Source organism: Triticum dicoccoides, chromosome 7A (assembly GCF_002162155.2).
Source record: "Triticum dicoccoides isolate Atlit2015 ecotype Zavitan chromosome 7A, WEW_v2.0, whole genome shotgun sequence".
In the NCBI taxonomy this organism is placed as follows: domain Eukaryota; kingdom Viridiplantae; phylum Streptophyta; class Magnoliopsida; order Poales; family Poaceae; genus Triticum; species Triticum dicoccoides.
The window spans coordinates 442,123,138-442,148,754 of record NC_041392.1 but is presented as its reverse complement, the minus strand read 5'-3'; positions in this window follow the sequence as shown (position 1 = coordinate 442,148,754).

The window sequence follows — 25,617 nt, the reverse complement described above, 5'->3', positions numbered from 1 at the left end:
CAACGATCGGCTTTAGTTAGCAGCAGTAGCGAAGGAATCGCTCGATCGGGTTCAGTTAACAGCCATCAATCGATCGCTCGGGTTCAGTAACGCGTAGCCTACAGTGCAATCGCTCGGGTTCAGTTAAAGCCCAATGCCTCGCTCGGGTTCAGTTAGAGCCAAGGTCTCGCACACACGCATGTACATGTACGAGATAAGCGTGCATCGCTCGGCCCCCGACCTCCCACCGTAACTGGGAACTCCCCGAAATTTTCCTCCCCCTCGGTTCTACCACGGTTTTTTCCGTCATGGACGTCCCAAAGAATGTCATGCAGCTGCGTCTCCGGCCCACCCAGGACGAAAAGCCCATTTTCTATCATGATTTCTTGTCATAGAAGTAGGAGCCCACCACATCTATGATGATACTGGGTTTTGTCACAATTATCGTCATAGAAGTGTCATATGTATGACAGAAAAAAATTCGTTCGGCCCAAAATGTCACGGATGTGTCTTTTTTTTGTAGTGTGACAAATCCTAGTCTCGATCTATGCCAACCCATAAAACACCTTCAGAGATACCTGTAGATCATCTTTATAATCACCCAGTTATGTTGTGACGTTTGATAGCACACAAGCTATTCCTACGGTATCCGGGAGTTGCATAATTTCATAGTTGAAGGAATATGTATTTGACATGAAGAAAGCAATAGCAATAAAACTGAATGATCAACATGCTAAGCTAACGGATGGGTCTTGTCCGTCACATCATTCTCCTATGGATGTGATCCCGTTCATCAAATGACAACACATATCTATGGTTAGGAAACTTAACCATCTTTGATTAACGAGCTAGTCTAGTAGAGGCTTACTAGTGACACAGTGTTTTGTCTATGTATGCACACATGTATCAAGTTTCTGGTTAATACAATTCTAGCATGAATAATAAACATTTATCGTGATATAAGGAAATATAAAATAACAACTTTATTATTGCCTCTAGGGCATATTTCCTTCAGGGCGGAGTCACTCATCCTCGTATTCTTCTGCTTCTTCTGTCTTCTACTTCCGCTGGTTTTGCTGAGGAAGAGAGCTTGGGGTCAGCCCCCGGGCTCCATCTTGAAGCCTTCCCTGGATCTGAAAGGGGGACTCGGGCAGCGCGGCGACAACGCCGGGGGTGGCAACCCCGGCATGCTTGCCGCCGGGCTTCCTGTGGCCTTGGCTTCAGTGGGAGGGGGTGCAAACGACACCATGTCGAGGCTCGAGACGGGCATGGCGTGTGGTAGTCGATCGCCCCCCATTCTTTTCCTCCTCGTGGTGCTGGGGAGGAGTCGCGGAAGGGATTCGCCGCTAGTGAGGGCGAATCTGACTCCTCCCGGGCGTTGTCTTCCTGTCATGCAGGGAGGCTCCCTGCTCTCATATACGTCTCTGGGATGTGCGGTGACTTCTGACGTTAGGGATCCTAGGGACGACCATGCTCTCTGTGTGGAAACCCAGAGAGCATGGCATCCGACGTGATGGCCGTGCCGAGGTCTTCGGGTGGTAGTGATGCGGACGACAGCGGCAACCCACGACGCGTTAAGAACGGGAACGACCGTTCCGACGAGTCGAGTTTTCCGGTGACTCCGTGCCCCCATCTGGTCCTCCGGCAGCGTCACCATCCACGCCTGCCCTCTGGTTTCTTCCTCCTTGCTGGGGATCAGCATCGTCTTGATCCTGGGGAGGCGCCGAATCCCAGTTGTGCCCGCCTCCGGCCTCTTCGACCTCTTCCTGTAGGAGATGGACAGGGGCAAAGGCGTAACGAGGCACTTATCTGTTTCAATCTTAAATCTGTAGGCAATTGCCAAATTCTAATTGAAATAATGTAATCTCTTGAGTCCTTATTTGTGTTCTGTAATGCTTGTACTTGTATCAGCATATTAATGAAAAAGATGAACCTTGCCGGGAACCCGTGCATGTATATTTCCATGCAGATGTGGGATGCCTCTTTAATGTAAATAAACGAGTTTTCCCTGACAGGCTATCCTGCCGGCACCCTTTTTGTCTATCAGAGATCTGCGACTACCGGGTAACAGACCAAGGGACCAGCCCCCCGCCAACTTCTTTTTATCAAAGTCCACTGCAACCATCTTGGCTGAAGCAACATTCGAGCCAAAGTTGGGAGCACCTAAGTCTCAAAGAGTGGCGAAGTTTTCTTATGCACAAGTTATAGCTTATAGAACACTAACGGACAGGAGGTGAGCTTATCTGTCTGGCTTGCCGGGGATCACAGTGTCGGGCAGTCTTCTCAACTCCTTGTCGAAGCCAAGTTCATGGTAGGAACCTGCAGCTTCATGTATAGGAGAATGAATGCATGATGCGATCCTATCTATATGCATATGCAAATTCCCATGAAATGCTTATGCGGTGATCTTGGAATGCTCATGCATGCATGCAATCTTGGTCGGGGCCCCCCACAATGCTTCTTTATTTGCTCTTGCACAGGGTCATTGCCCTGGCTTTGTACAAGGAGTTACATGCAGCTGAGGCAAGGCTTGTACAAAAGAGTGGCTGCCGGGAAGGGCCCGACAGCCGTGATTTACGGGTAGAACTTGCGGAGATGCTAATATTCCATGAGTTTTGCAACTGAGTGCCATCTCCGGTCTCGAGACGGATTGCGCTAGGTCTGGCCACTCGTACTACCTGGTAAGGGCCTTCCCACTTTGGTGACAACTTGTTTGTACCCTTGGCGGACTGAACGCGCCTAAGGACAAGGTCACCTTCCTCAAAACACCGGGTGTGAACCCTACGGCTATGATAGAGATGTAGGGCTTGCTGATAGCATGCAACATGCGTAGCAGCCCGGAGACGGTTCTCCTCGAGTAGCACAGCGTCGTCACGCCGGTGCTGATCTTGCGCTACTTCATCGTAGGCAAGAACTCGAGGCGACCCGTAAATGAGTTTCGTGGGGATAACTACTTCTGCCTCATAGACCAGGGAGAAGGGAGTTTGCTCGGTAGCTCGGTTTGGTGTCGTTCTGAGGGACCAGAGAACTACCGACACCTCTTTGATCCACCGCCTTCCGTGCTTCTGTAGCGTATCAAAGGTTCTCGTCTTGAGTCCACGCAGCACTTCAGCGTTCGCCCTCTCAGCTTGTCCATTGCTCCGGAGGTGTGCCACAAAGGCAAATGAGATCTTGCATCCAAGGGTATGAACATATTGCATGAAGGCGCGGCTCGTGAACTAGGTGTCGTTGTCGGTAATGATCCTTGCCGGAACTCCAAAGCGACACACCAGATCTTTCAAGAACTTGATAGCTGACTGAGTAGTCACCTTTCTCACGGTAGTCACTTCCAGCCACTTTGTAAACTTGTCAATAGCAATGAACAAGAATTGAAAGCCCCCGATTGCTCGGGGGAAGGGGCCGAGGATATCGAGCCCCCAGACTAAAAATGGCCATGATAGAGGGATTCTTTGAAGAGCTTGGGCAGGCAGGTGTGTTTTCTTGGAATGGAACTGCCAGGCTTCACATTTCGTGACTAGCTCGACCGCATCTTGGAGGGCTATGGGCCAATAGAATCCTTGCCGGAATGCTTTCCCAACTAATGCCCTTGTTCCAATGTGGGAGCCGCACATTCCTTTGTGTATCTCAGCCAGCAGTTCCTTTCCTTCTTCCCGGCAGACACACTTCAATTTCACACTGTTGGGCATCCTTCTGTATAGAGTGTCCTCGACAAACTGATACACACTGGCCCTCCGGGCTACTTTTTCAGCTACATCTTGGTCGCCAGGAAGCTCTCCGGTTTGGAGGAAGTGGACAATGTGCCTTTCCCAAGTTGGAGCCTGGGGCTCGGCAATGAGGACTAGCGGCACCTCCTCTGTCACGGGAGCACCAGCCTCATTCACGGGGTCCATGAGCCCAGCTGGAGGGGGTGGTCCAGCAGGCTGTGAGGAGTTGTTTCTGGCAGGATCTCTGCCAGGAGCGGACGGCTCTACCGAGAGAGGCTCACCGGAGTCCAACTTTCTCCTCTTCTGGGCCATTATTGCTGGGGATACGAAGAGCTGAGTGAGATGGAGAACAAAGTCCCTGGTTCCACAGGAAGCTTCTGCGCAACACACTTTGACAGATGATCAACTATGTTGTTTTCCGCACGGGGTACGTACTCTGTTTGCAATCCATCAAAGTGCTCCTCCAATCTCCTCACTTCCTCGACGTATGCCTCCATCAACGGAGTTTGGTAATCCTTGTTGACTTGTCTCGCCACAAGTTGTGAATCTCCTCGAATGATCAGCTTCTTAATTCCCAATTCAGCTGCAACCTTGAGCCCAGCAAGGAGCCCTTCATACTCAGTTGTATTGTTGGTTCCTTCTTCCCGGGCAAAATGTATTTGGACAACGTACTTCAAGTGCTCCCCGGAGGAGGCAACAAGAAGCACGCTAGCTCCTGCACCTTGTAGGGAGAAAGCACCATCAAAATACATAATCCATTTTTGGGGCGATTCCTTGTCGGGAATAACCGTCTCTGTCACTTCCCCATCAGGGGTTGGTGTCCATTCTGCAATAAACTCTGCCAATGCCCTACTCTGAATAGTTGATGTGCTCTCAAACTTCAAACCAAAACTGGATAACTCCAAAGCCCACTCCACTATTCTTCCGGTAGCCTCGGGGTTTCGGAGTATCCTTTGCAACGGGAAACGAGTGACAACCGTGATCTCATGGGCTTGGAAGTAGTGGCACAGTTTCCTTGAGGCCATGATGAGACCAAAGATCAACTTTTGCACGCCAGAGTACCTCGATCTAGCCCCCTGTAACAGGGAGCTGACGAACTACACTGGGCATTACACCGCTTTCCTCCTTGTCGCGTCCTTGGGGTTGCTCTCGTTGTCGTGCTCATTGTTGTCTTGATCCTTCTCTAACTCTGCTGGTCTCTGTTCATTCTCTGCCTCATCCACTTCTTGCTGTGCTACCAAGGTTGCACTGACCACTTGGTTGGTTGCCACTAAGTATAGTAGCAACGGCCCTGGGGCTTGGGTGCAACCAAGGTAGGCACGGAAGACATGTAGGCCTTCAACTCTTGCAAAGCTGCATCCGCTTCTGGGGTCCACTTCATAGGCCCTGCCTTCTTCAAAATTTTGAAGAATGGCAGGGCACGCTCGGCAGACTTGGAGATGAATCTGCTTAGCGCGGCAACGCATCCTGTCAGGCGCCTCACATCCTTAACTATCCTTGGCGCTTGGATCTCCTCGCTAGCCTTGATCTTGTCAGGGTTGGCTTCGATCCCGTGATGGGACAAGAAGAACCCAAGCAGCTTGCCGGAGGGAACACCAAATACACACTTCTTCGGGTTGAGCTTCAAACTGATCTTGCATAGATTGGCAAATGTCTCCTCCAAATCCTGAATAAGGGTAGCTCTATCCTTGGTCTTGACCACAATGTCATCCATATAAGCTTCTATGTTTCTGTGCAGCTACGGCTCAAAACCAATCTGGACTGCCCTTGCAAAAGTAGACCCGACACTCTTTAATCTGGATGGCATGCGGACAAAACAATACGGACCACTGGGAGTAATGAGCGACATCTTGTCTTCATCTTCCTTGGACATGAAGATTTGGTGATACCCAGAATATGCATCCAGAAAAGAGAGAAAATCACAACCTGAAGTGGAATCCACAATCTGATTCATACACGGCAAGGGAAATGGGTCCTTCGGGCAAGCCTTGTTGAGATCTGTGAAATCTATGCAAAGCCTCCACTTCCCGTTAGCCTTCTGAACTACTACTGGATGTGCCAACCATGTGGGATGCAGCACTCCTCTGACCAAACCGGCTACCTAAAGTCTCTTTATCTCTTCTGCAGTGAACTGCTGCCTCTCCAAGGCCTGCTTCCGGACTTTCTGCTTGACAGGTCGGGCGTGTGGGCAGACAGCAAGGTGGTGCTCGATTACCTCCCTGGGAACACCGGGGATATCATATGATTCTCAGGGAAACAAATCGATATTCGCCCGTAGGAAGGCAATCGAGCGTGCTTTCCTATTTGTCATCGAGGGTGGCACTGATAGTGAAAGTACCATCAACGCCAGCCGGCCCTGCCGGGACCTTTTTCACTTGGGGTGCAGCAACCTTGGATCTCTTGCTATTGGAACACTCCGGCACGTCGTTAATAGGTGTCCTGCACTTGGTGGGGGCACGCATCCCGGGCTCTTTGCCGGAGTCCCTACAGTCTCTCTTTTTTCCTTTGCTTTCCTTGGCGGGAACCGCTGCTGCCGCTGCCTCTGCCTCGACTGTGTCCTGATACATCTTGTCCACAGAAATGATCACATCCTTCTCATCTGGTGGGATGGTGATGACTCCTAGTGGCCCAAGCATCTTCAAGGTGTTGTAGGCATAGTGGGATGCCGCCATGAATTAAGCCAATGTAGGGCGTCCAAGAATCCCATTGTACGACAGGGGGAGATCGACCACATCAAACACAATCTTCTCAGTCAGGTAGTTCAGTTCTCCCCCAAACATTACCGGTAATGTGATATTTCCCTTAGGATGGCTCTTGCTAGGATTAACTCCTTGAAATGTGTCGGTAACCTCTAGATCTTCCTTTGCTATCTGAAGTTTGCTAATAACTGCTGGGGAAATAAGATTCAATCCGGCCCCGCCGTCCACCAGCACCTTTGTGACCTTGAGGTTGCGAATTGTTGGGGAGACCAACAACGGCAAGCACCCTACCACAGTGGTACGACTAGGATGATCCTCCTCGTCAAAGATGATGGGCGTATGGGACCACTTGAGAGGCTTCCGGGCCTCTGCTGCTGGTTCCATGACATTGACTTCTCGCGCCCACCGCTTGAGTTAGCGGTGAGAGGTGTGCAGAGATGCATTCCCGTCAGTGCACAGGCATTAGTGGCCTTCTGAAACTCCTTCTCACTGGTTTCCTCTTCATCCCCTCCATCACTCTCATCATCACAAGCTTCCTTCTCTCTACCTCTGGCGGGCTTTCCTTGGTTCCGAACAGGTTTGCCGGGGCGAGTTACTTCACCGCCTCGGCCCTTACCGCCAGCAACATTCTGACCCTTTTCCTTGTCATGCTTCTCATACTCTGCTCTCTGTCTCTTAACAAGCTGCTCAACCTGATAACACTCTTGAAGGTCGTGGCCCTTGGTCCGATGAATCTTGCAGTATGACCCATCACCTTTCCCGGCTTTCTCGGCAGCAACGGCTTCCTGGCAGTCAGTGCACACGGCAGCTTCCTTGTCGGGGGCCTCAACTTTGGCCTTCTTGCCGGTACTAGGCGTACCCTATCCTTCAACAGTCATCACTGCCTTATCCCTCCACTTCTTACTGTGCTTTTTGCTCTTGTTCTAACTAGTTGACTCATCATCATCCTCTGAATCAGCATTGGTGCAATCTTCCTCTCCAGGCAACTTCCTTCCCTCCTCCATCCGAGCACACTTATCCACCAGTATGTAAAGCTCCTTCACAGTCTTGGGCAACAATACGTTCATCTTGGAACGAATATGACGGTTGCGCACATTGGACCGGAAGGCATCTATTATGGCCGCTGGATGGATATTTGGCATATTTCTATGAACTTTTCTGAATCTTTGTAAATACTTACGGAGGGTTTCTCCTTCCTTCTACTGGAGAAGCTGCAAATCGCTGGGCCTGTCGGGTTCTTGATGGCCGCCAGTGAAGGCGCCAATGAACTCATGGCACAGATCATCCCATGAAGAAATGGAGTTCTCCGGCAGGTGCATCAGCCAAGACATCACATTTGACTTGATGGCCAAAGGGGAGTGGTTGACAAACACCTTCTCATCTCTTCCCCCGCCAGCCTAAACAACAATGGTGTAGATGCTCAGGAACTCTGCTTGAATGTATGAACGGACGGCCAACGGACTTGCCACAGCTCATGAGTAAAGGCAGGGCAGCCAACCTCGGAAAGTAGGCACCCGCCAATACCAAGCGCGGGGTCGTCGACATCGGGGCTGTAGCACCCGTTAGTCCGGCAGACGTCGTCGCGGCGATGCTCGGCGACGACGCGCATGTCTCCTCTCCGCCTGTCCTCCGGGGCTCCTCGTTGGCCTTGACATGCTCGAGGATCAGAAGAGGCCATTGAGACTTCGTCGGGGTCTTGATTCCATTATGCTAGCGCTGGCTGCTAGGGCGGGGACTGCACCATGGGGATGGCCCCTTCCGTACGGTCAGCAGCATGAGCCGTTGCTGTCACTTGGGGAGGCCGTGGCGGGCCAGCTCGCCATGAGCCCCCAACTTCGGCAAAACCGAGCAAACTCTGGATGGTGGCACGCCATTCGTCCATCTGCTCGGCCGCTGGCGGAAACCTCAGCATCAGTTGAGCCCGCGACATGGCCTCCAAAGTTGTACTTGGCATGGGTGATGACGAAGTCGATCGCACCGTCGCCTGGCTCCTGACGGTGCCAGCGGCGTCAGCACCGCACCCCCGTTGCTGTTGCGGAGCGACCACTGGGATGTGGTGTGGCGAAGCCGCTCGAGGGCCAGCGGCTCCATCCGGCGTAGCGGCTTGGTCAACCCGTTCTGGGGGAGGTGCGCGCGCTGTGACCGCACCCATGGTGGGAGCGGCCAGAGGGCGGAAATTTGCCCCGGTCCGCGCGCCGTTGCTGTGGCTGTGCCCGTCGACGAGGGAAAGGGACGCAGATGGAGTAACCCCTTCGCCCGTACCTTGTGGAGCATAGCCGTCGTGGTGTTGCTGATGCTACTCTCCTCCAATGCCTCCTGCTCCTGCGCCGGCCACGGAGGAAGTGGTGACGGTGCCGCCTGCTCCAACCACATCCCCAGCAGCGTCCTCATCCTTGCGTGTCTCCGCACCCCCCGCTGCTTTAGAGGCCGCGGGCAGCGAAGTCTTCGAGGTCGATGGGTGAGCCGAAGGACTGGGTTTCCTCTTGGGCGCCATGGTAGATGGCACTGTGAAAGATGAAGATGGTGATGAAGATGACGCCCTGCTCACGCCTTCAGGTTCGTGCAAGCGAGCCCCCTACCTGGCATGCCAAAGATGTCGCAGGAAACCACGGCCACCTATGGGACCAAGAGGCCCCTTGCTGGTTCGGCAGGGGGCAACACGTTGCACAAAGAGCAGACGAGCGTGGGGCAGCGCGACAGAGATCACACGGGCAATTTTACCCAGTTTCGGGCCGCTGTGAGGCGTAAAACCCTACTCCTGCTTTGGTGGATTGATGGTGGAAAGGTGGTGGCGGAGCATAGCACTTGCCCGGCAGGGGCTGCCTCAGGGAAGCAGCGACTACACGCGTATGGGGGTGTGAGTTATCCAGCCTTCTAACCCTTTCTATGGTTGCCATGGGCCTCCTTTTATAGATCAAGGGGTTACCACAATGGCAAAGTAGTCATTAAGCACTGATAAGATAGCAAACAGTGCTATCATACCTAACTCTGCAGGCTGATGCTACCTCTTGAGCATGCGTTGGTTTTCCCTTGAAGAGGAAAGGGTGATGCAGCAAAGTAGCGTAAGTATCTCCCTTGGTTTTTTAGAACCAAGGTATCAATCCAATAGGAGACAACGCACAAGTCACGTAGTACCTGCACAAACAATCAAGAACCTTGCAACCAACGCGATAAAGGGGTTGTCAAGCCCTTCACGGTCACTCACAAAAGTGAGATCTGATAAAGATAGTAAAATAAATATTTTTGGTATTTTTGTTGTATAGATTGGAAAGTAAAGATTGCAAAATAGTAAACGAGATGCGATGTAAATAAAAGAGATGCAATATAATAAGAAAGAGACCCGGGGGCCATAGGTTTCACTAGTGGCTTCTCTCAAGATAGCATGTATTATGGTCGGTGAACAAATTACTGCCGAGCAATTGATAGAAAAGCGCATAGCTATGAGAATATCTAGGCAATGATCATGAATATAGGCATCACGTCCGTGTCAAGTAGATCAAAACAATTCTGCATCTACTACTATTACTCCACACATCGAACACTATCCAGCATGCATCTAGAGTATTAAGTTCATAAGAATAGAGTAACGCTTTAAGCAAGATGACATGATGTAGAGGGATAAACTCAAACAATATAATATAAACCCCATCTTTTTATCCTCGATGGCAAAAATACAATACGTGCCTTGCTCCCCCTATTGTCACTGGGAAAGGACACCGCAAGATTGAACCCAAAGCTAAGCACTTCTCCCATTGCAAGAAAGATCAATCTAGTAGGCCAAACTAAACCAATAATTCGAAGAGACTTGCAAAGATATCAAATCATGCATATAAGAATTCAGAGAAGAACCAAATAATATTCATAGATAATCTTGTTCATAAACCCACAATTCATCGAATCTCGGCAAGCACACCGCAAAAGAGTATTACATCGAATAGATCTCCAAGAATATCGAGGAGAACTTTGTATTGAGAATCAAAGAGAGAGAAGAAGCCATCTAGCTAATAACTATGGACCCGAAGGTCCATGGTAAACTACTCACGCTTCATCGGAGAGGCTATGGTGTTGATGTAGAAGCCCTCCGTGATCGATTCCCCCTCCGACAGATCACCGGAAAAGGCCCCAAGATGGGATCTCACAGGTACAGAAGGTTGCAGCGGTGGAGAAGTGGTTTATGGCTCTCTGTGATCGATCTAGGGTATAAGAGTATATGTAGGCGAAAGAAGTACATCGGTGGAGCTACGAGGGGCCCATGAGGGTGGGGGCGCGCCTATCCCCCTGGGCGCGCCCTCCTGCCTCGTGGCTGCCTCATGGCATTCCAGACTTCAACTCCAAGTCTTCTGGTTTGCTTTCGATCCAAGAAAGATCATCGCGAAGGGTTCATTCCGTTTGGATTCCGTTTGGTATTCCTTTTCTGCGAAACTCTAAAATAGGCAAAAAAAAATAGAAACTGGCACTGGGCCTTCGGTTAATAGGTTAGTCCCAAAAATAATATAAAAGAGCATATTAAACCCATTAAACATCCAAAACAGATAATATAATAGCATGGAATAATACAAAATTATAGATATGTTGGAGACGTATCAGCTGATGGGGCGCATTAAATGCACCGCTCAATGTCACATTGTTGGTTGCCCGGCAGGGCTTGCCGGGCCATCTTGCCAGCTTCACGCCTACTTGCTTGACACGTCGCAAGATGGGTGTCATCTGTGGGTTTTTCTTGTAGGGGGAGGCTGCCATGTGGCTAATGGCTGCCACTTAGTCATTCTGCGGCTTGACACCGCACTGATCGACGACATGGGTCGTGGTGGAGTAGTTGGTGAGGTGGTCTTGTCTTTGTGAGTCCCGGAAGGCCCTGCCGGGACGCCTTGGCTTGTTTGCTTCTGGGCGTGGCCTCGCCCCTTGCCAGGCTCACCTGCCCGGCAAGGGAGGCTTTTCTCTTGGTGGTATCTTGTTTCCCTGGCTTAATCCTGGTCTCTCTGATCTGTACATTGGTCCTTCAAATCTCTTGGTCTCTTACACTCTAACTTGGGCTGGTGCTTTAATCTTGATCCCATGCCTGTGCACAGTCTGGGCAACAGAACCAGGGTTTGTTGCACCGACAGCAACTAGAATCTGAACCGTGTTTGATATATTTGCCATCGCTAACATTTTGCATCTTTTTTAACGGTTTTTTACATCACCGTTTTTTATTCATGCATCGCACACAGTTTCATCGAAGGGTCTCTGATTATAGTGTCGCGTTAGCAGCGTCTTGTAGTAGTGTGAGATCATGATGGATGAAGGAATAAGGAGTGGCAAGACCCTAAGCTTGGGGATGGCCAAGGCACCCCAAGGTAATATTCAAGGAAGACCCAAGCGTCTAAGCTTGGGGATGCCCCGGATGGCATCCCTCTTTGTTTTCAATCTATCGGTATGTTACTTGGAGCTATATTTTTATTCATCACATGATATGAGTTTTGCTTGGAGCGTCTTGTACCATAGTTTTGCTTTGTTTGCTTTTTAGTTTGCCACAATCATCATTTTCTGGACACACCTTTTGAGAGGGACACACATTTATTGTGATTGGTTAGAATCCTCTATGTGCTTCACCTATATATTTTGAGCCAGGTGGTTGCTCTAGTGCTTCACTTATATCTTTTAGAGCACAGCGGTGGTTATATTTTATAGAATAGTTGCACTCTCATGCTTCACTTAAATCTTTTTGAGAGTTTAACAAATAGTAATGGCAATATGTACGGGTTATAAGACTAGTCCAAGAAGGATATGTATTCAAGGGGGGATATAATAAAAACTTTCATGTAGATCACTAAGTATGAAATGTATAGTTTAATGATATTGATGTCGTAATATGAAAGGATATAGGTTCATGATCATTAGTTAGGAGAAATATCAATATTAAAGCTTGTTATTAACTTCTCATCTAAGTGTTGGTCAGGGCATGGTGAGGAGGTTTGAGCATTTGTATTTCTGATTGATATCCTTGAGTGCTGTTGTAATCGGATGCGCGCGATGGTTGACTCCTACCAACCAATTCCCTAGGGGCATGTGAGTATGTGAGTTCTTTATGACTAATGTGAGTCCATGGATTATACACACTCTTACCTTTCTGCAATTTGCTAGCCTCTTCACGTTGTCAGAATTGTGATTTTGAATCGGATTGGAGCTCCGATGGTAGGTTCATAAATCATAGAATCTTCACTATCAGGATCGTAGAAACGTAGATTCTATGAAGTAAATTCGTAGAATCAGAGGGGTTAGTTTGGATCGTAAAGTCATGGAATCATATAATAGAATCGTGATTCTGACAACCTTAGTGCCCTTTCTCACCTCGAGAGTTGGTGCAAACTTCGCCAGTGCATCCAAACCACGTGATATGATACGCTCTATCACACATAAGCCTCCTTATATTTTCCTCAAAATAGCCACCATACCTAGCTATTATGGCATTTCCATAGCCATTTTGAGATATATTGCCATGCAACTTCCACTGTTTTGTTTTCATGACATACGTGTTCATTGTCATATTGCTTTGCATGATCATAGAGCTGACATGATATTTGTGGCACAGCCACCATTCATCATTATTATATATGTTACACTAGATAATTGCACATCTTGGTACACTATCGAAGCATCCATATAGAGTCATATTGTTCTAGTTATCAAGTTGTAAGTAAGTAAAAGTGTGATGATCATTATTATTATTAGAGCATTGTCCTAGTGAGGAAATGATGATGGAGACTATGATTCCCCCACAAGTCAGGATGAGACTTCGGACGAAAAAAGAGAGGCCAAAGAGCCCACCAAAAATAGAGATAAAAGAGAGAAGGGGCAATGTTATTATCCTTTTCCATACTTGTGCTTCAGAGTAGCACCATGTTCTCCACATAGAGACTCTCCTGAGTTATCACTTTCGTATACTAGTGGGAATTTTCCAATACAGAACTTGGATTGCATATTCTGATGATGGGCTTCCTCAAATGGCTGAGGTCTTCATGAGCAAGCAAGTTGGATGCATATCCACTTAGTTTCCGTTGCGCTTCCATACACTTATAGCTCTTAGTGCATCAGTTGCATGTCAATCCCTACTCTCACATTGATACCGATTGATGGGCATGCCCGTTGATTAGCCGTGTTCATGCGAGAGTTTATTCTTTTTTTGACTTCCCTTATTGATCTCTATCACCGCATTTTGTTTCACCTATAGTGCTATCCATGGCTCACGCTCATGTATTGTGTGGGGTTGAAAATGCTGAAGCTTGTTAGAAGTACGATCCAATTGCATGGTTTGACACCGGGGTGCTCATGACTTATATTTATGCGGTGAAGGTGGAGTCATGGCATGCTAACATGATAAAATGAGTGGGATAACATTCGACGAATCATGTATTTTGAAAAGTTAATGGTTATGTTTCTTATATTCATGGATATTATTACGTAGATATTGTTACTTCATCATTTCTCAGTGATTATACCGTAAAGAGATTGCATGATACACATGTTAGGTAGCATTTCACATCAAAAATTCTATTTTTATCATTTACCTACTCGAGGATGAGTAGGAGTTAAGCTCGGGGATGTTGATATGTCTCCAACGTATCTATAATTTTTTATTGTTTCATGCTATTATATTTTCGATCTTGGATGCTTTATATGCATTTTATGCTATTTTATATCATTTTTGGGAACTAACCTATTAACCTAGCGCCCTGTAGTTTTTGCTTTTCTAGAAAATTGGTACCAAACGAAGTCCAAACGCTAGGAAACTTTTTAATGATTTTTTTCTAGAAAAAAGAGACCCTAGAAGCTTTGGGAGGAGACCAAACGTAAAGTGAGGAGACGACAAAGCAACATGGCGTGGCCAGGGGGTAGGGCCCACCCTGTTACCTTGTGGGCCCCATGTGGCTCCGTCTGACCTAATTCCACTTCTATAAATTCTTAAATATTGAGAAACCCCCAGAGAGCCACCAGAAACACTTTTTTCGCCGGCACAAGCTTCTGTTCTTCCGTGATCCCATATGGAGGCCTTTTTCGGTACTCTGTCAGAGGGGGAATTGATGACGGAGGGCTTCTACATCATCCTTGCTGCCTTCCAATGATGCGTGAGTAGTTTACCACATACCTACAGGTCCATAGCTAGTAACTAGATGGCTTCTTCTCTCTATTTGATCTTCAATACAATGTTCACCTTGATCTGCTTGGATTTCTACCCGATGTAATCTTCTTTTGCGGTGTGTTTCTTGGGATCCATTGGTTTATGGTCAGATTATTCATTGAAAGTAACTAAGTCTTTTCTGAACTTTATTATGCATGATTGTTATAGCTTTGTATTTCTCTTTGATTTATCTGTTTGGTTTGGCCAACTAGATTGATTTATCTTTAGTGGGAGAGGTGCTTTCTAATGGGTTCAATCTTGCGGTGTCCTCACCTAGTGACGGTAGGGGTAGCAAGGCACAAATAGTGTTGTTTCCATTAATGGTAAAATGAAAGGGTTTATTCATATTGATTGGGTTTACTTTGTCTACATCATGTCATCTTGCTTAAAGTGTTACTCTGTTTGTCACAAACTTAATACCGTACATGCATGTTGGATAGCGGTCGATTGGTGGAGTTATAGTAGAAGATGTAGGCAGGAGTCGATCTACTTGTCATGAACGTGATGCCTATATACATGATCATTGCCATGAATACGTCATAACTATGCACTTTCCTATCAATTTCCCAACAACATTTTGTTTACCAACGTATGCTATGTGTTTGAGAGAGAAGTCTCTAGTGGAAACTATGGTCCCCACATCTACCTTTATCATATTATTAAAACCAAAAATACCTTGCTGAAATTTATTTACTTTTATTTTTTTGCAATTAATTTATCTAGCTATCTATCACTATCAGAATTAATCCTCGCAAGTAGAGAGTTCAAGGGGATTGACAACCCTCTTGCCGGCGTTGGGTGCAAGTATTTGATTTTGTGTGTGTAGGTAGTGAAGATGGGAATTTGCGTGGTTCTCCTATTAGTTTGGCAACCTTGCTTCTCACTGAGGGAAATACTTATCTCTACTGTATTGCTTCACTCCTCTTCCAGGAAATCCCAACGCAATTTACATGTAGAAATTACATGGCCGGGGGAAAAGAATGGATTCTTGATAGTGGATGCACCAATCACATGACTGGAGATAGATACATGTTTCGTGAGCTTGCTAAAAATGATGGTCCATGCAAGTATGTGACTTTTGGAGACAACTCCAAGGGTAAGGTACTTGGCCTTGGTAAGGTGGTCATATCCAATGATAACTCCATTCAAAATGTTATGCTTGTTGAATCTCTTGGCTCCAATCTTCTTTCCATATCTACACTAGCCGACTTTGGTTTCAATGTTCTATTTACCGAAGTATATTGCCAAGTGTTTTGATACGTCTCCACCATATCTATAATTTATGAAGTATTCATGTCATGTTTACAACAATTTTATATGGTTTGGGTGCAATTTTATATTATTTAAATGGAACTAACCCGGACTGACGTTGTTTTCAGAAGAATTACCGTGGTGTTATTTTTTGTGCAAAAATAAAAGTTTTCGGAATGGGCTGAAACTTTTTGACAGTTTTTTGGAACAAAAGAGACCCCCGAAGCTTTGTGGGAGGACTAGAAGAGCAACGAGGTTCCCACAAGGCACCAGGGCGCACCCAGGGGGGTGATGGTGTCGTGGTGCCTCATGGGCCCATCTTAGCCCATCTTCGCGTGATACTGACACCTCATGTAAATAGAGAAACCCCCAAAATAACCCTAGAACTTGGACTCCGCCACCGCAAGCCTGTGTACCTTCGAAATACCATCTGGAGCCCTATTCCAGCACCCTGCCGGAGGGGGAAATCATCACCAGAGGCCATCTTCATCATCCCGGCAGTCCCCATGACGAGGAGGGAGTAGTTCACCCTCAAGGCTAGGGGTATGTATAAGTAGCTATGTGTATGATCTCTCTCTCTCTCTCCCGTGTTCTTGATTTTGCATGATCTTGATGTACTGCGAGCTTTGTTAATATAGTTGGATCATATGGTGTTTCTCCCTCTCTATCTCATTGTGATGAATTGAGTTTTTACCTTTGAGGTTTCATTATTATCTAATTGAATACTTTTATGGATTTGAGAACACTTGATGTACATCTTGCATATGAATACCCATGTGACAATGGGATATTATATTGATTCACTTGATGTATGCTTTGGCACTCAACTCGCAGATTGCCGAGGTGACATTGGAGTAATCTATGCATAGGGGTTTAATGCATGTTTTCGTCCTAGTTTCTCCGGTAGAAATCTTGGGGCACTCTTTGAAGTTCTTTGTGTTGGATTGAATATTGTAAATATGAAGTTGTTTGATGCATATCATATAATCAACTCATGGATACTTGTGGACATTGGAGTATCTAGGTGACATTAGAGTTGATTGATGTGTCTCATATGGTGTTATTTTAGTACGAACTATAGGGTTGTTTGTGACAATTATAGGAATTTCTCAATAGACTGATCGGAAAAACTTTGAGGTGGTTTCATACCCTACAAAAAAATTCTTCTTATGTTCTCCACTAGATAAGAACTTTGGAGTGACTCTTTGTAGCACATTGAGGGATTGTTATATGATCCAATTATGTTAGCATTGTTGAGAGATTGCACTAGTGAAAGTATGAGCCCTATGCCTTGTTTCTAAGTGTTGCAATACTGTTTGTGCTCCATTTTATCACTTGCTACCTTGCTGTTTTTTATTTTCATATTACCAAAACCTATATCTACTATCCATACTACACTTGTATCACCATCTCTTGGCCTAACTAGTGCACCTATACAATTTGCCATTGTATTGGGTGTGTTTGGGACACAAGAGATTTCTTGTATTTGATTGTAGTTGTTTGAGAAAGACCATCTTCATCCTACGCCTCCCATGGATTGATAAACCTTAGGTCATCCACTTGAGGGAAAATTGCTACTGTCCTACAAAACTCTACGCTTGGAGGCCCAACACGAGCCTACAAGAATACTTGTGTAGTAGACATCAAGCTCTTTTTTCACGCCGTTGCTCGGGAGGTGAGTGCTTGAAGGTATATCTTTAGATCTTGCAATTGAATCTTTAAGTTTCTTGTTGTATCACTAGTTTGGTTTATAAAACAAAACTACAAAAAATGGAATTGTGGTTGCCTCATATTATTCATCTTTACAATGTCTTTCTTGAAAATGATGGATCGGAAAATTGTGCTCAATTGGTAGGAGAAGAATTCAATAAAATGTTTGGCATAAAATCTTTGAGTGATGAACATAATTGCAACATTGCTAGTATTAGTTCTTTGGGATGTTATGTTTGATGAAGATGATATTTTTAGTCCCCCATGTTTTGATGTGCAAATTTATTGTGATGATATCATCCCTCCTATTTATGATGAATACAATGATGAAAGTGGGTTTGGAAGAGTGTCAATTCTAAGTAATGATCCACTATTTTGGAGGGTGTTGAATCTTGTTACAATGTTGATAAAAGTGGATTTGGAGAGGTCATGACTTTATTTAGTAATGATTCTGCTATTCCGGAAGAGGTTTCAATTGATTATTATGAGAACAAAGTTGCTATCTATGATGATTACTAGTGGTTGGGGTGCCATCCTATGGCGCGGCTTGCAAGAAAGTTGTTCGCACGTTTTCATTTAAAAAAGTAGACGGAGTCCTCACCTCCATCTAAAAAACATTAAAAAGGTCCTCAACTCCATCTAGAAAAAGAAGTAAAAAAGAGGGAAAAACCATCAATGCAGCCTACCAGCGAGTGCCACTTTGCGTAACCCTCCATTTAAAAAAATGTATGGAGTCATCACCTTCATCTAAAAAATAAAAAAACATTTAAAAAAATTCATCACCTTCATCTAAAAATAATATCTCAAAAAAAAATCAACGCGGCCAACCAGCTTGCGCCATGTGATGGGGTTATGTACCTAGGGTAGGGTCATGGATCTGATCTAAGTACCTTACCCAAGGACACCCTTAGAAGAAGTCGCCTTCCAGTCGACTAACGAGGGATACACTCGACTGACTTGAAGGACTCGACCACGAAGACTCACTCGACCACCAGAAGGTCAAGAGGCACTCTGCACTGCAACGGCCTGTAATCAAGTAGACTTTATGATAGTAAAAGCACTTTATGTGGGGCGTTACCAGTAACGCCCCAGACTTAACTCACCTTAAACCCTCTCCTACGTGGGCTGGCTGGGGTCCTGGCGCACTCTATATAAGCCACCTCCCTCCACAGGCAGAGGGGTTCGGCACCTTGTAACTCATATACTCATAATCCACTCGACCGCCTCCGGGCTCCGAGACGTAGGGCTGTTACTTCCTCCGAGAAGGGCCTGAACTCGTACATCCTTTGTGCTTACAACCTCTCCATAGCTAGGACCTTGCCTCTCAATACCTACCCCCCACTCTACTGTCAGGCTTAGAACCACGACAGTTGGCGCCCACCGTGGGGCGGGTGTTTTAGCGATTTTGTGGAGAAGTTGCAATTCTTCCGAGTACTTTCATCATGGTGTCTGCTGGAGTTTTGGTCGGGGGTCAAGAGATCCGTCTCGGCACTCTCACCTTCATCGCCGACGACTCCGCATGGCTCCAGGAGGCTCCACTCGACGTGGATGCGCTCCCCGTCCGCGGTGCGACGCATTTTCGCGCATGTGTCCGTGGCGTTCTGCTGCGGCAACCGTCGACCCAGTATCGGTCGGCTCCTTTATCGTCCACCCTCCCGGTCTCCCGCCAGCGCAAGCGCTCAGGCCGGTCGAGGCTTCAGCGATGGGTGAGGCACGCGGTGGCTCGCCAATCGGCCACCACCCAAGTTGCGGCAATCGAGCCCGACGAACCTCTCTACGGCTTGTTCGATCAGTCGACTGGCTTCGTAGAGACTGCATCCGAGTGCGGTAGCAGTGATCCAGCGGCGGAAATCTTGATGGTCGACGGGCCCCACAGTCCCCCTGGCTTCGCCCGTGGTGGTGGAGCAGGTGACGGCGGCGACCCTACACGAGGCTACGAAGAGTACCAGCCCGAGCCACTCGACTCTCTGCAAAGAGAGGAACTTCGCCGCAGGAACGAGGATCCCCTGCGTATTCCCATCGCAGGAGAAACCCCCGAGGCTCGTGCCTTGGAGGAGGCGCGTCTGGCCAATTTGGCCGAGCGCACTCGACTGGAGAACCTTCAGCGAGCACTCGACGAGCGCGCGCGGCAACGAGTTCCCGACACCAGTCGACGTCAACTCTTCCCGCCAACTCAGGTATATCGAACCCCAATTCAGAATTTAGCAGCTGCGACCCGTATAGCAGAGTCCATCGAGCCTTCGCAGTCGGAAGCTGGCAGAGGTTTGCTGCAGATCAGGGATCTGCTCCGGGCAGCAGGAGATCAGAATTCAGCCATGTCTCAGTCGCGCAACAGAATTCACAGTCGATCCGTCACTGTGAATACGGTTCAGTCGGCTCACAGCCCCAGATCGCCTCCGCGGCGTGAAGGGCGCGAGAATCGGCGAGATCAATATGGCGACAGACTCGACCGAGATGATAGGCGTCGAGTGCCCTATTCCCCTCCGAGGGGTGGGTCTTACGCTCCTCGGCAGCCAGATGACAGGCGTCAGTACAGTACAGGGCGTAGGGTTCCAGTCGACCCCAGAGAACCAGGCTTCGACGCGTGGTCCATTATCGTGCAAGGGTTGGTTGACCGGAACAGAGCCCATCGAGGAGGACTCGACAGAGATGTACCCACAAGTAGTCGAGTGCATGTTTCTGGTCCTGAATGTTTCAGCAGAGCTATCAGAGCCGCAGTTATCCCTCCCAATTTCAGGTTGGCAACAGGAGTCAGCAAGTTCACTGGTGAGTCTAAGCCTGAAACTTGGCTTGAAGACTACCGAGTGGCAGTTCAGATTGGTGGTGGGAACGACGAGGTGGCCATGAAGCATTTGCCCCTCATGTTGGAAGGTTCTGCCAGGGCATGGTTGACTCAATTACCTCCTAGCAGCATTTACACTTGGGAAGATCTGTCCCGAGTGTTCGTCAGGACGTTTGAAGGAACTTGCAAGCGACCAGCTGGATTGACAGAGTTGCAAGTCTGCGTGCAGAAAACTAATGAGACTCTCAGAGAGTATATTCAGAGGTGGATCACTTTGCACCATACTGTGGAGAATGTGTCTGATCATCAGGCAGTCTGCGCCTTCAAAGATGGTGTCAAGAACAGAGAACTGAGTTTGAAGTTTGGTCGAACCGGTGACATGACCTTGAGTCGGATGATGGAGATTGCTACCAAGTACGCCAACGGCGAAGAAGAAGACCGACTCCGAAGCGGCAAGCACAAGCCGAGTCAGTCGGAAAAAGGAAACACCAGTCGGAAACAGAAGCGGAAGGCTGAACCGGCAGCTCCTGGAGAGGCTCTGGCCGTGACTCAAGGAAAGTTTAAGGGGAAACCAAAAGGATCCTGGAACCCCAAGAAGGTAAAGGATAAAGAAGGGAACGACGTGATGGATATGCCATGTCACATTCACACGAAGAAAGACGAAGAGGGGAATATCATTTACCCGAAGCACACCACTCGCCAATGTCGACTCCTGATCCAGCAGTTTCAGGGAAAACAGTCTAAGGACAAGGAGAAGGAGTCGGACAAGGCCGAAGACAAGGAGGACAGTGAGGAAGGATATCCGCATATCAACTCCACTCTAATGATCTTTGCAGATGTGGAAAGCAGAAGTCGACTGAAAGTGATTAACCGAGAGGTGAACATGGTTGCCCCCGCAAAAGCAAATTATCTGAAGTGGTCTCAAACACCCATCACATTCGACCAATCTGATCACCCGACTCATATTGCCACCCCTGGGAGGCAAGCTTTGGTGGTCGATCCAGTTGTCGAAGGCACTCGACTGACAAAGGTGCTGATGGATGGTGGAAGTGGGCTGAACTTATTGTATGCAGACACATTGAAAGGTATGGGCATTCCGATGTCCCGACTGAGCACTAGTAACATGAGCTTTCATGGAGTTATACCAGGGAAGAAGGCCGAGTCACTCGGCCAGATAGCTTTGGACGTGGTGTTTGGTGATTCGAAGCATTTTCGCAAAGAAAAGTTGACGTTTGAGGTCGTGGATTTTCAGAGTGCATATCATGCCATTTTGGGGAGACCAGCTTACGCACGATTTATGGCTCGACCATGCTACGTGTACCTCAAATTGAAGATGCCCGGTCCCAAAGGAGTGATCACTGTCACCGGTGATCAGAAAAAGGCAGAAGAGTGCTTTCAGAAGGGCTCCAAGATCGCCGATTCCCAGGTGACAGCGGTCGAGTTCGAAGAATATAAGCAAAACGCAGATCCGAGTGACTTGCTGCGATCCAAGAAGCCCGCCACAGAGTCTGCATTCCAGTCGTCCGGTGAGACGAAGCCTGTTCACATTCACCCGACCGACCCCGAAGCAGCTCCGAGCCGCATCTCCACGACACTCGACCCAAAATAGGAAGAAGCGCTCATCCAGTTCCTCCGTGAGAACTGGGACATTTTTGCATGGAAGCCCGCTGACATGCCAGGTGTTCCCAGGGGACTGGCTGAGCATCGCCTAAGAGTCGACTCATCTGCAAAACCAGTCAAAGAGCATCTTCGGCGGTCCGCCGTCCAGAAGAGAAAAGCCATTGGCGAAGAAGTGGCTCGACTGTTGGCGGCAGGATTTATCCGAGAGATATACCACTCCGAGTGGCTCGCTAATGTCGTCATGGTTCCTAAGAAGGACAAGTCGCTCCGAATGTGCATTGATTTCAAGCACATCAACCGGGCCTGCCCGAAAGATCATTTTCCTCTCCCTCGCATAGATCAAATTGTTGACTCGACCGCGGGATGTGAGAGGTTATCTTTTTTAGATGCCTACTCCGGGTACCACCAGATCCGTCTGTACGGGCCCGACGAGGTAAAAACAGCTTTCATCACTCCATTCGGGTGCTTCTGCTATATCACCATGCCATTCGGCCTCAAGAATGCCGGGGCCACATTCATGCGAATGATTCAGAAGTGTCTACTCACTCAAATCAGTTGGAATGTGGAAGCTTATATGGATGATATTGTTGTCAAGTCATGAAAAGGTTCCGACCTGCTCGCTGACCTCGCCGAAACATTTGCCAACCTCAGAAGGTATGATATCAAGCTCAATCCATCGAAGTGCACATTTGGAGTTCCTGGTGGCAAGTTACTCGGTTTTCTCGTTTCCGAACGGGGAATCGACGCTAACCCAGAGAAGATTGGCACTATTCTCCGAATGAAACGCCCTGTGCGAGTGCACGATGTCCAGAAGCTTACTGGATGCTTGGCCGCATTAAGTCGATTCATCTCACGACTCGGTGAAAAGGCATTGCCTCTTTACCGACTGATGAAAAAGACAGACAAGTTCGAGTGGACTCCAGAAGCTGATGCAGCGTTTGCCGAGCTAAAAGCTCTGCTCTCCACCCAGCCGGTGCTTGCTACTCCAATCAGCAAAGAGCCTCTGTTGCTCTATATCGCAGCCACAGGGCAAGTCGTCAGTACCGTGCTAACGGTCGAGCAGGAAGAAGAAGGAAAAGCCCTCAAAGTTCAGCGCCCAGTGTATTATTTGTCTGAAGTCTTGACTCCATCCAAGCAGAGATATCCTCATTATCAGAAGCTTGTATATGGAATATACATGACCACAAAGAAGGTTGCTCATTATTTCTCTGATCATTCCATCACAGTCGTCAGCGACGCTCCACTATCAGAGATTTTGCACAATAGGGATGCAACTGGTCGAGTGGCCAAATGGGCGATTGAACTTCTTCCCCTTGATATCAAGTTTGAGGCAAAGAAAGCCATTAAGTCCCAGGCAATAGCAGATTTCCTTGCCGAGTGGATTGAACAGCAGCAGCCGACTGAAGTTCACTCGGAGCATTGGACCATGTTTTTTGATGGCTCTAAGATGTTGAATGGTTCCGGTGCTGGGGTTGTCCTGGTTTCCCCCAGAGGAGATAAGCTCAGATATGTGCTCCAGATTCACTTTGATTCCTCCAACAATGAGGCAGAATATGAAGCCCTCTTATATGGGTTGCGCATGGCCATTTCACTCGGCGTCCGTCGCCTGATGGTCTATTGCGACTCGGATTTAGTGGTCAATCAGGTGATGAAAGAGTGGGACGTGAGAAGCCCAGCCATGACTGGATACTGCAGTGCAGTGAGGAAGCTGGAAAAGAAGTTCGAGGGGTTGGAGCTCCATCATATACCCCGACTGAAAAATCAAGCAGCTGATGATCTAGCAAAGATAGGTTCCAAGAGAGAAGCCATTCCGAGTGGTGTGTTCTTGGAGCATATACACACTCCGTCACTCAAAGAGGATCCTTTCATCGAAGAAACTCCACAGCCCAAGAGTGTCACAGATCCGACTGAAGTTGAAGTCCCAGCGGTGGTCGACTTGATCATGGAGGTTTTGGTGGTCATTCCCGACTGGACGATTCCGTATGTCGCATATATCCTGAGGAAAGAGCTCCCGGAGGATGAGGAAGAGGCTCGACAGATCGTCCGTCGATCTAAGGCCTTTACCGTAATCAAAGGACAACTATACAGAGAAAGCGCGACTGGGGTTGGTCAGAAGTGCATAACACCAGAAGAAGGTCGACTCATCCTCAATGATATTCACTCGGGGACCTGTGGTCATCATGCGTCCTCTCGGACCATCGTGGCCAAAGCATACCGAGCCGGATTTTACTGGCCAAAGGCGAATGAGATGGCAAAAGAGATAGTGGATAAGTGCGAGGGATGTCAATTCTACTCGAATATGTCACACAAGCCTGCGTCGGCTCTGAAGACCATTCCACTCGTCTGGCCTTTCGCAGTATGGGGATTGGACATGGTCGGTCCTTTGAGAACAGGACGAAGTGGCTTCACGCATGTACTGGTGGCAGTCGACAAGTTCACCAAGTGGATCGAGGCTAAACCAATCAAGAGCCTTGACACCGGTATTGCTGTTAGCTTCATCAGGGAACTAATATTCAGATATGGAGTCCCACACAGCATCATTACGGATAATGGGTCGAACTTTGACTCAGAGGAATTCAGAGCTTTCTGCAACTCCCAGGGCACACGGGTCGACTACGCTTCAGTCGCCCATCCGCAGTCGAATGGACAAGCAGAGCGAGCTAATGGACTGATTCTTAAGGGATTGAAGCCTCGACTGATGCGTGATCTCAAACACGCGGCTGGAGCTTGGGTCGACGAACTTCCCTCAGTACTCTGGGGACTGCGGACCACACCTAATCGGTCGACCGGAAGAACTCCATTCTTCTTGGTCTACGGAGCTGAAGCAGTCTTGCCGAGTGATCTTCTCCACAATGCTCCTCGAGTTGAAATCTACAACGAAGCAGAGGCTGAACAAGCGCGGCAAGACGCAGTTGACCTTTTAGAGGAAGAAAGGGAGATGGCTCTGATCCGGTCGACCATCTACCAACAAGATTTGCGTCGTTTCCACGCCAGAAATGTGAGAGGTCGAGCCTTCCAGGAAGGAGATTTGGTTCTTCGAGTGGATCAGCACAAACCACACAAGCTTGCTCCTTCTTGGGAAGGCCCCTTCATCGTCACCAAGGTTCTCCACAACGGGGCGTACCGTCTTTACAACATCAAGCATAATATCGACGAGCCCCGAGCTTGGAACGCGGAGCTGCTCCGCCCATTTTACACTTAAGTTTTATCACTCGGATGAGTTGCAATAAAGTACTTCTGTAGTTCATGGACCTCAAAATAATAGTGTCATAGTCCCTCCATAATTTCTGTCGCTTTTTATTGTCCAATAAAATTCCCCCTTAGTGGGTGACTTAGCTGCGAATCCGTTTCGCCTAAGTTTGTAAAAATCCTACCGAGTGGTAAGCCAGCCTTCCACTCGGGGGCTTAGCTGCAGCCCTGTGCTCGCCTAAGTTATAAAAATCCTACCGAGTGGTAAGCCAGCCTTCCACTCGGGGGCTTAGCTGCAGCCCAGTGCTCACCTAAGTTACAAAAATCCTACCGAGTGAAGAGCAACCCTCTCACTCGGGGGCTTAGCTGCAGCCCTGTGCTCGCCTAAGTTACAAAAATCCTACCGAGTGAAGAGCAACCCTCTCACTCGGGGGCTTAGCTGCAGTCCAAGCACTCGCCTAAGTTATCAAAATCCTACCGAGTGAAGAGCAACCCTCTCACTCGGGGGCTTAGCTGCAGTCCAAG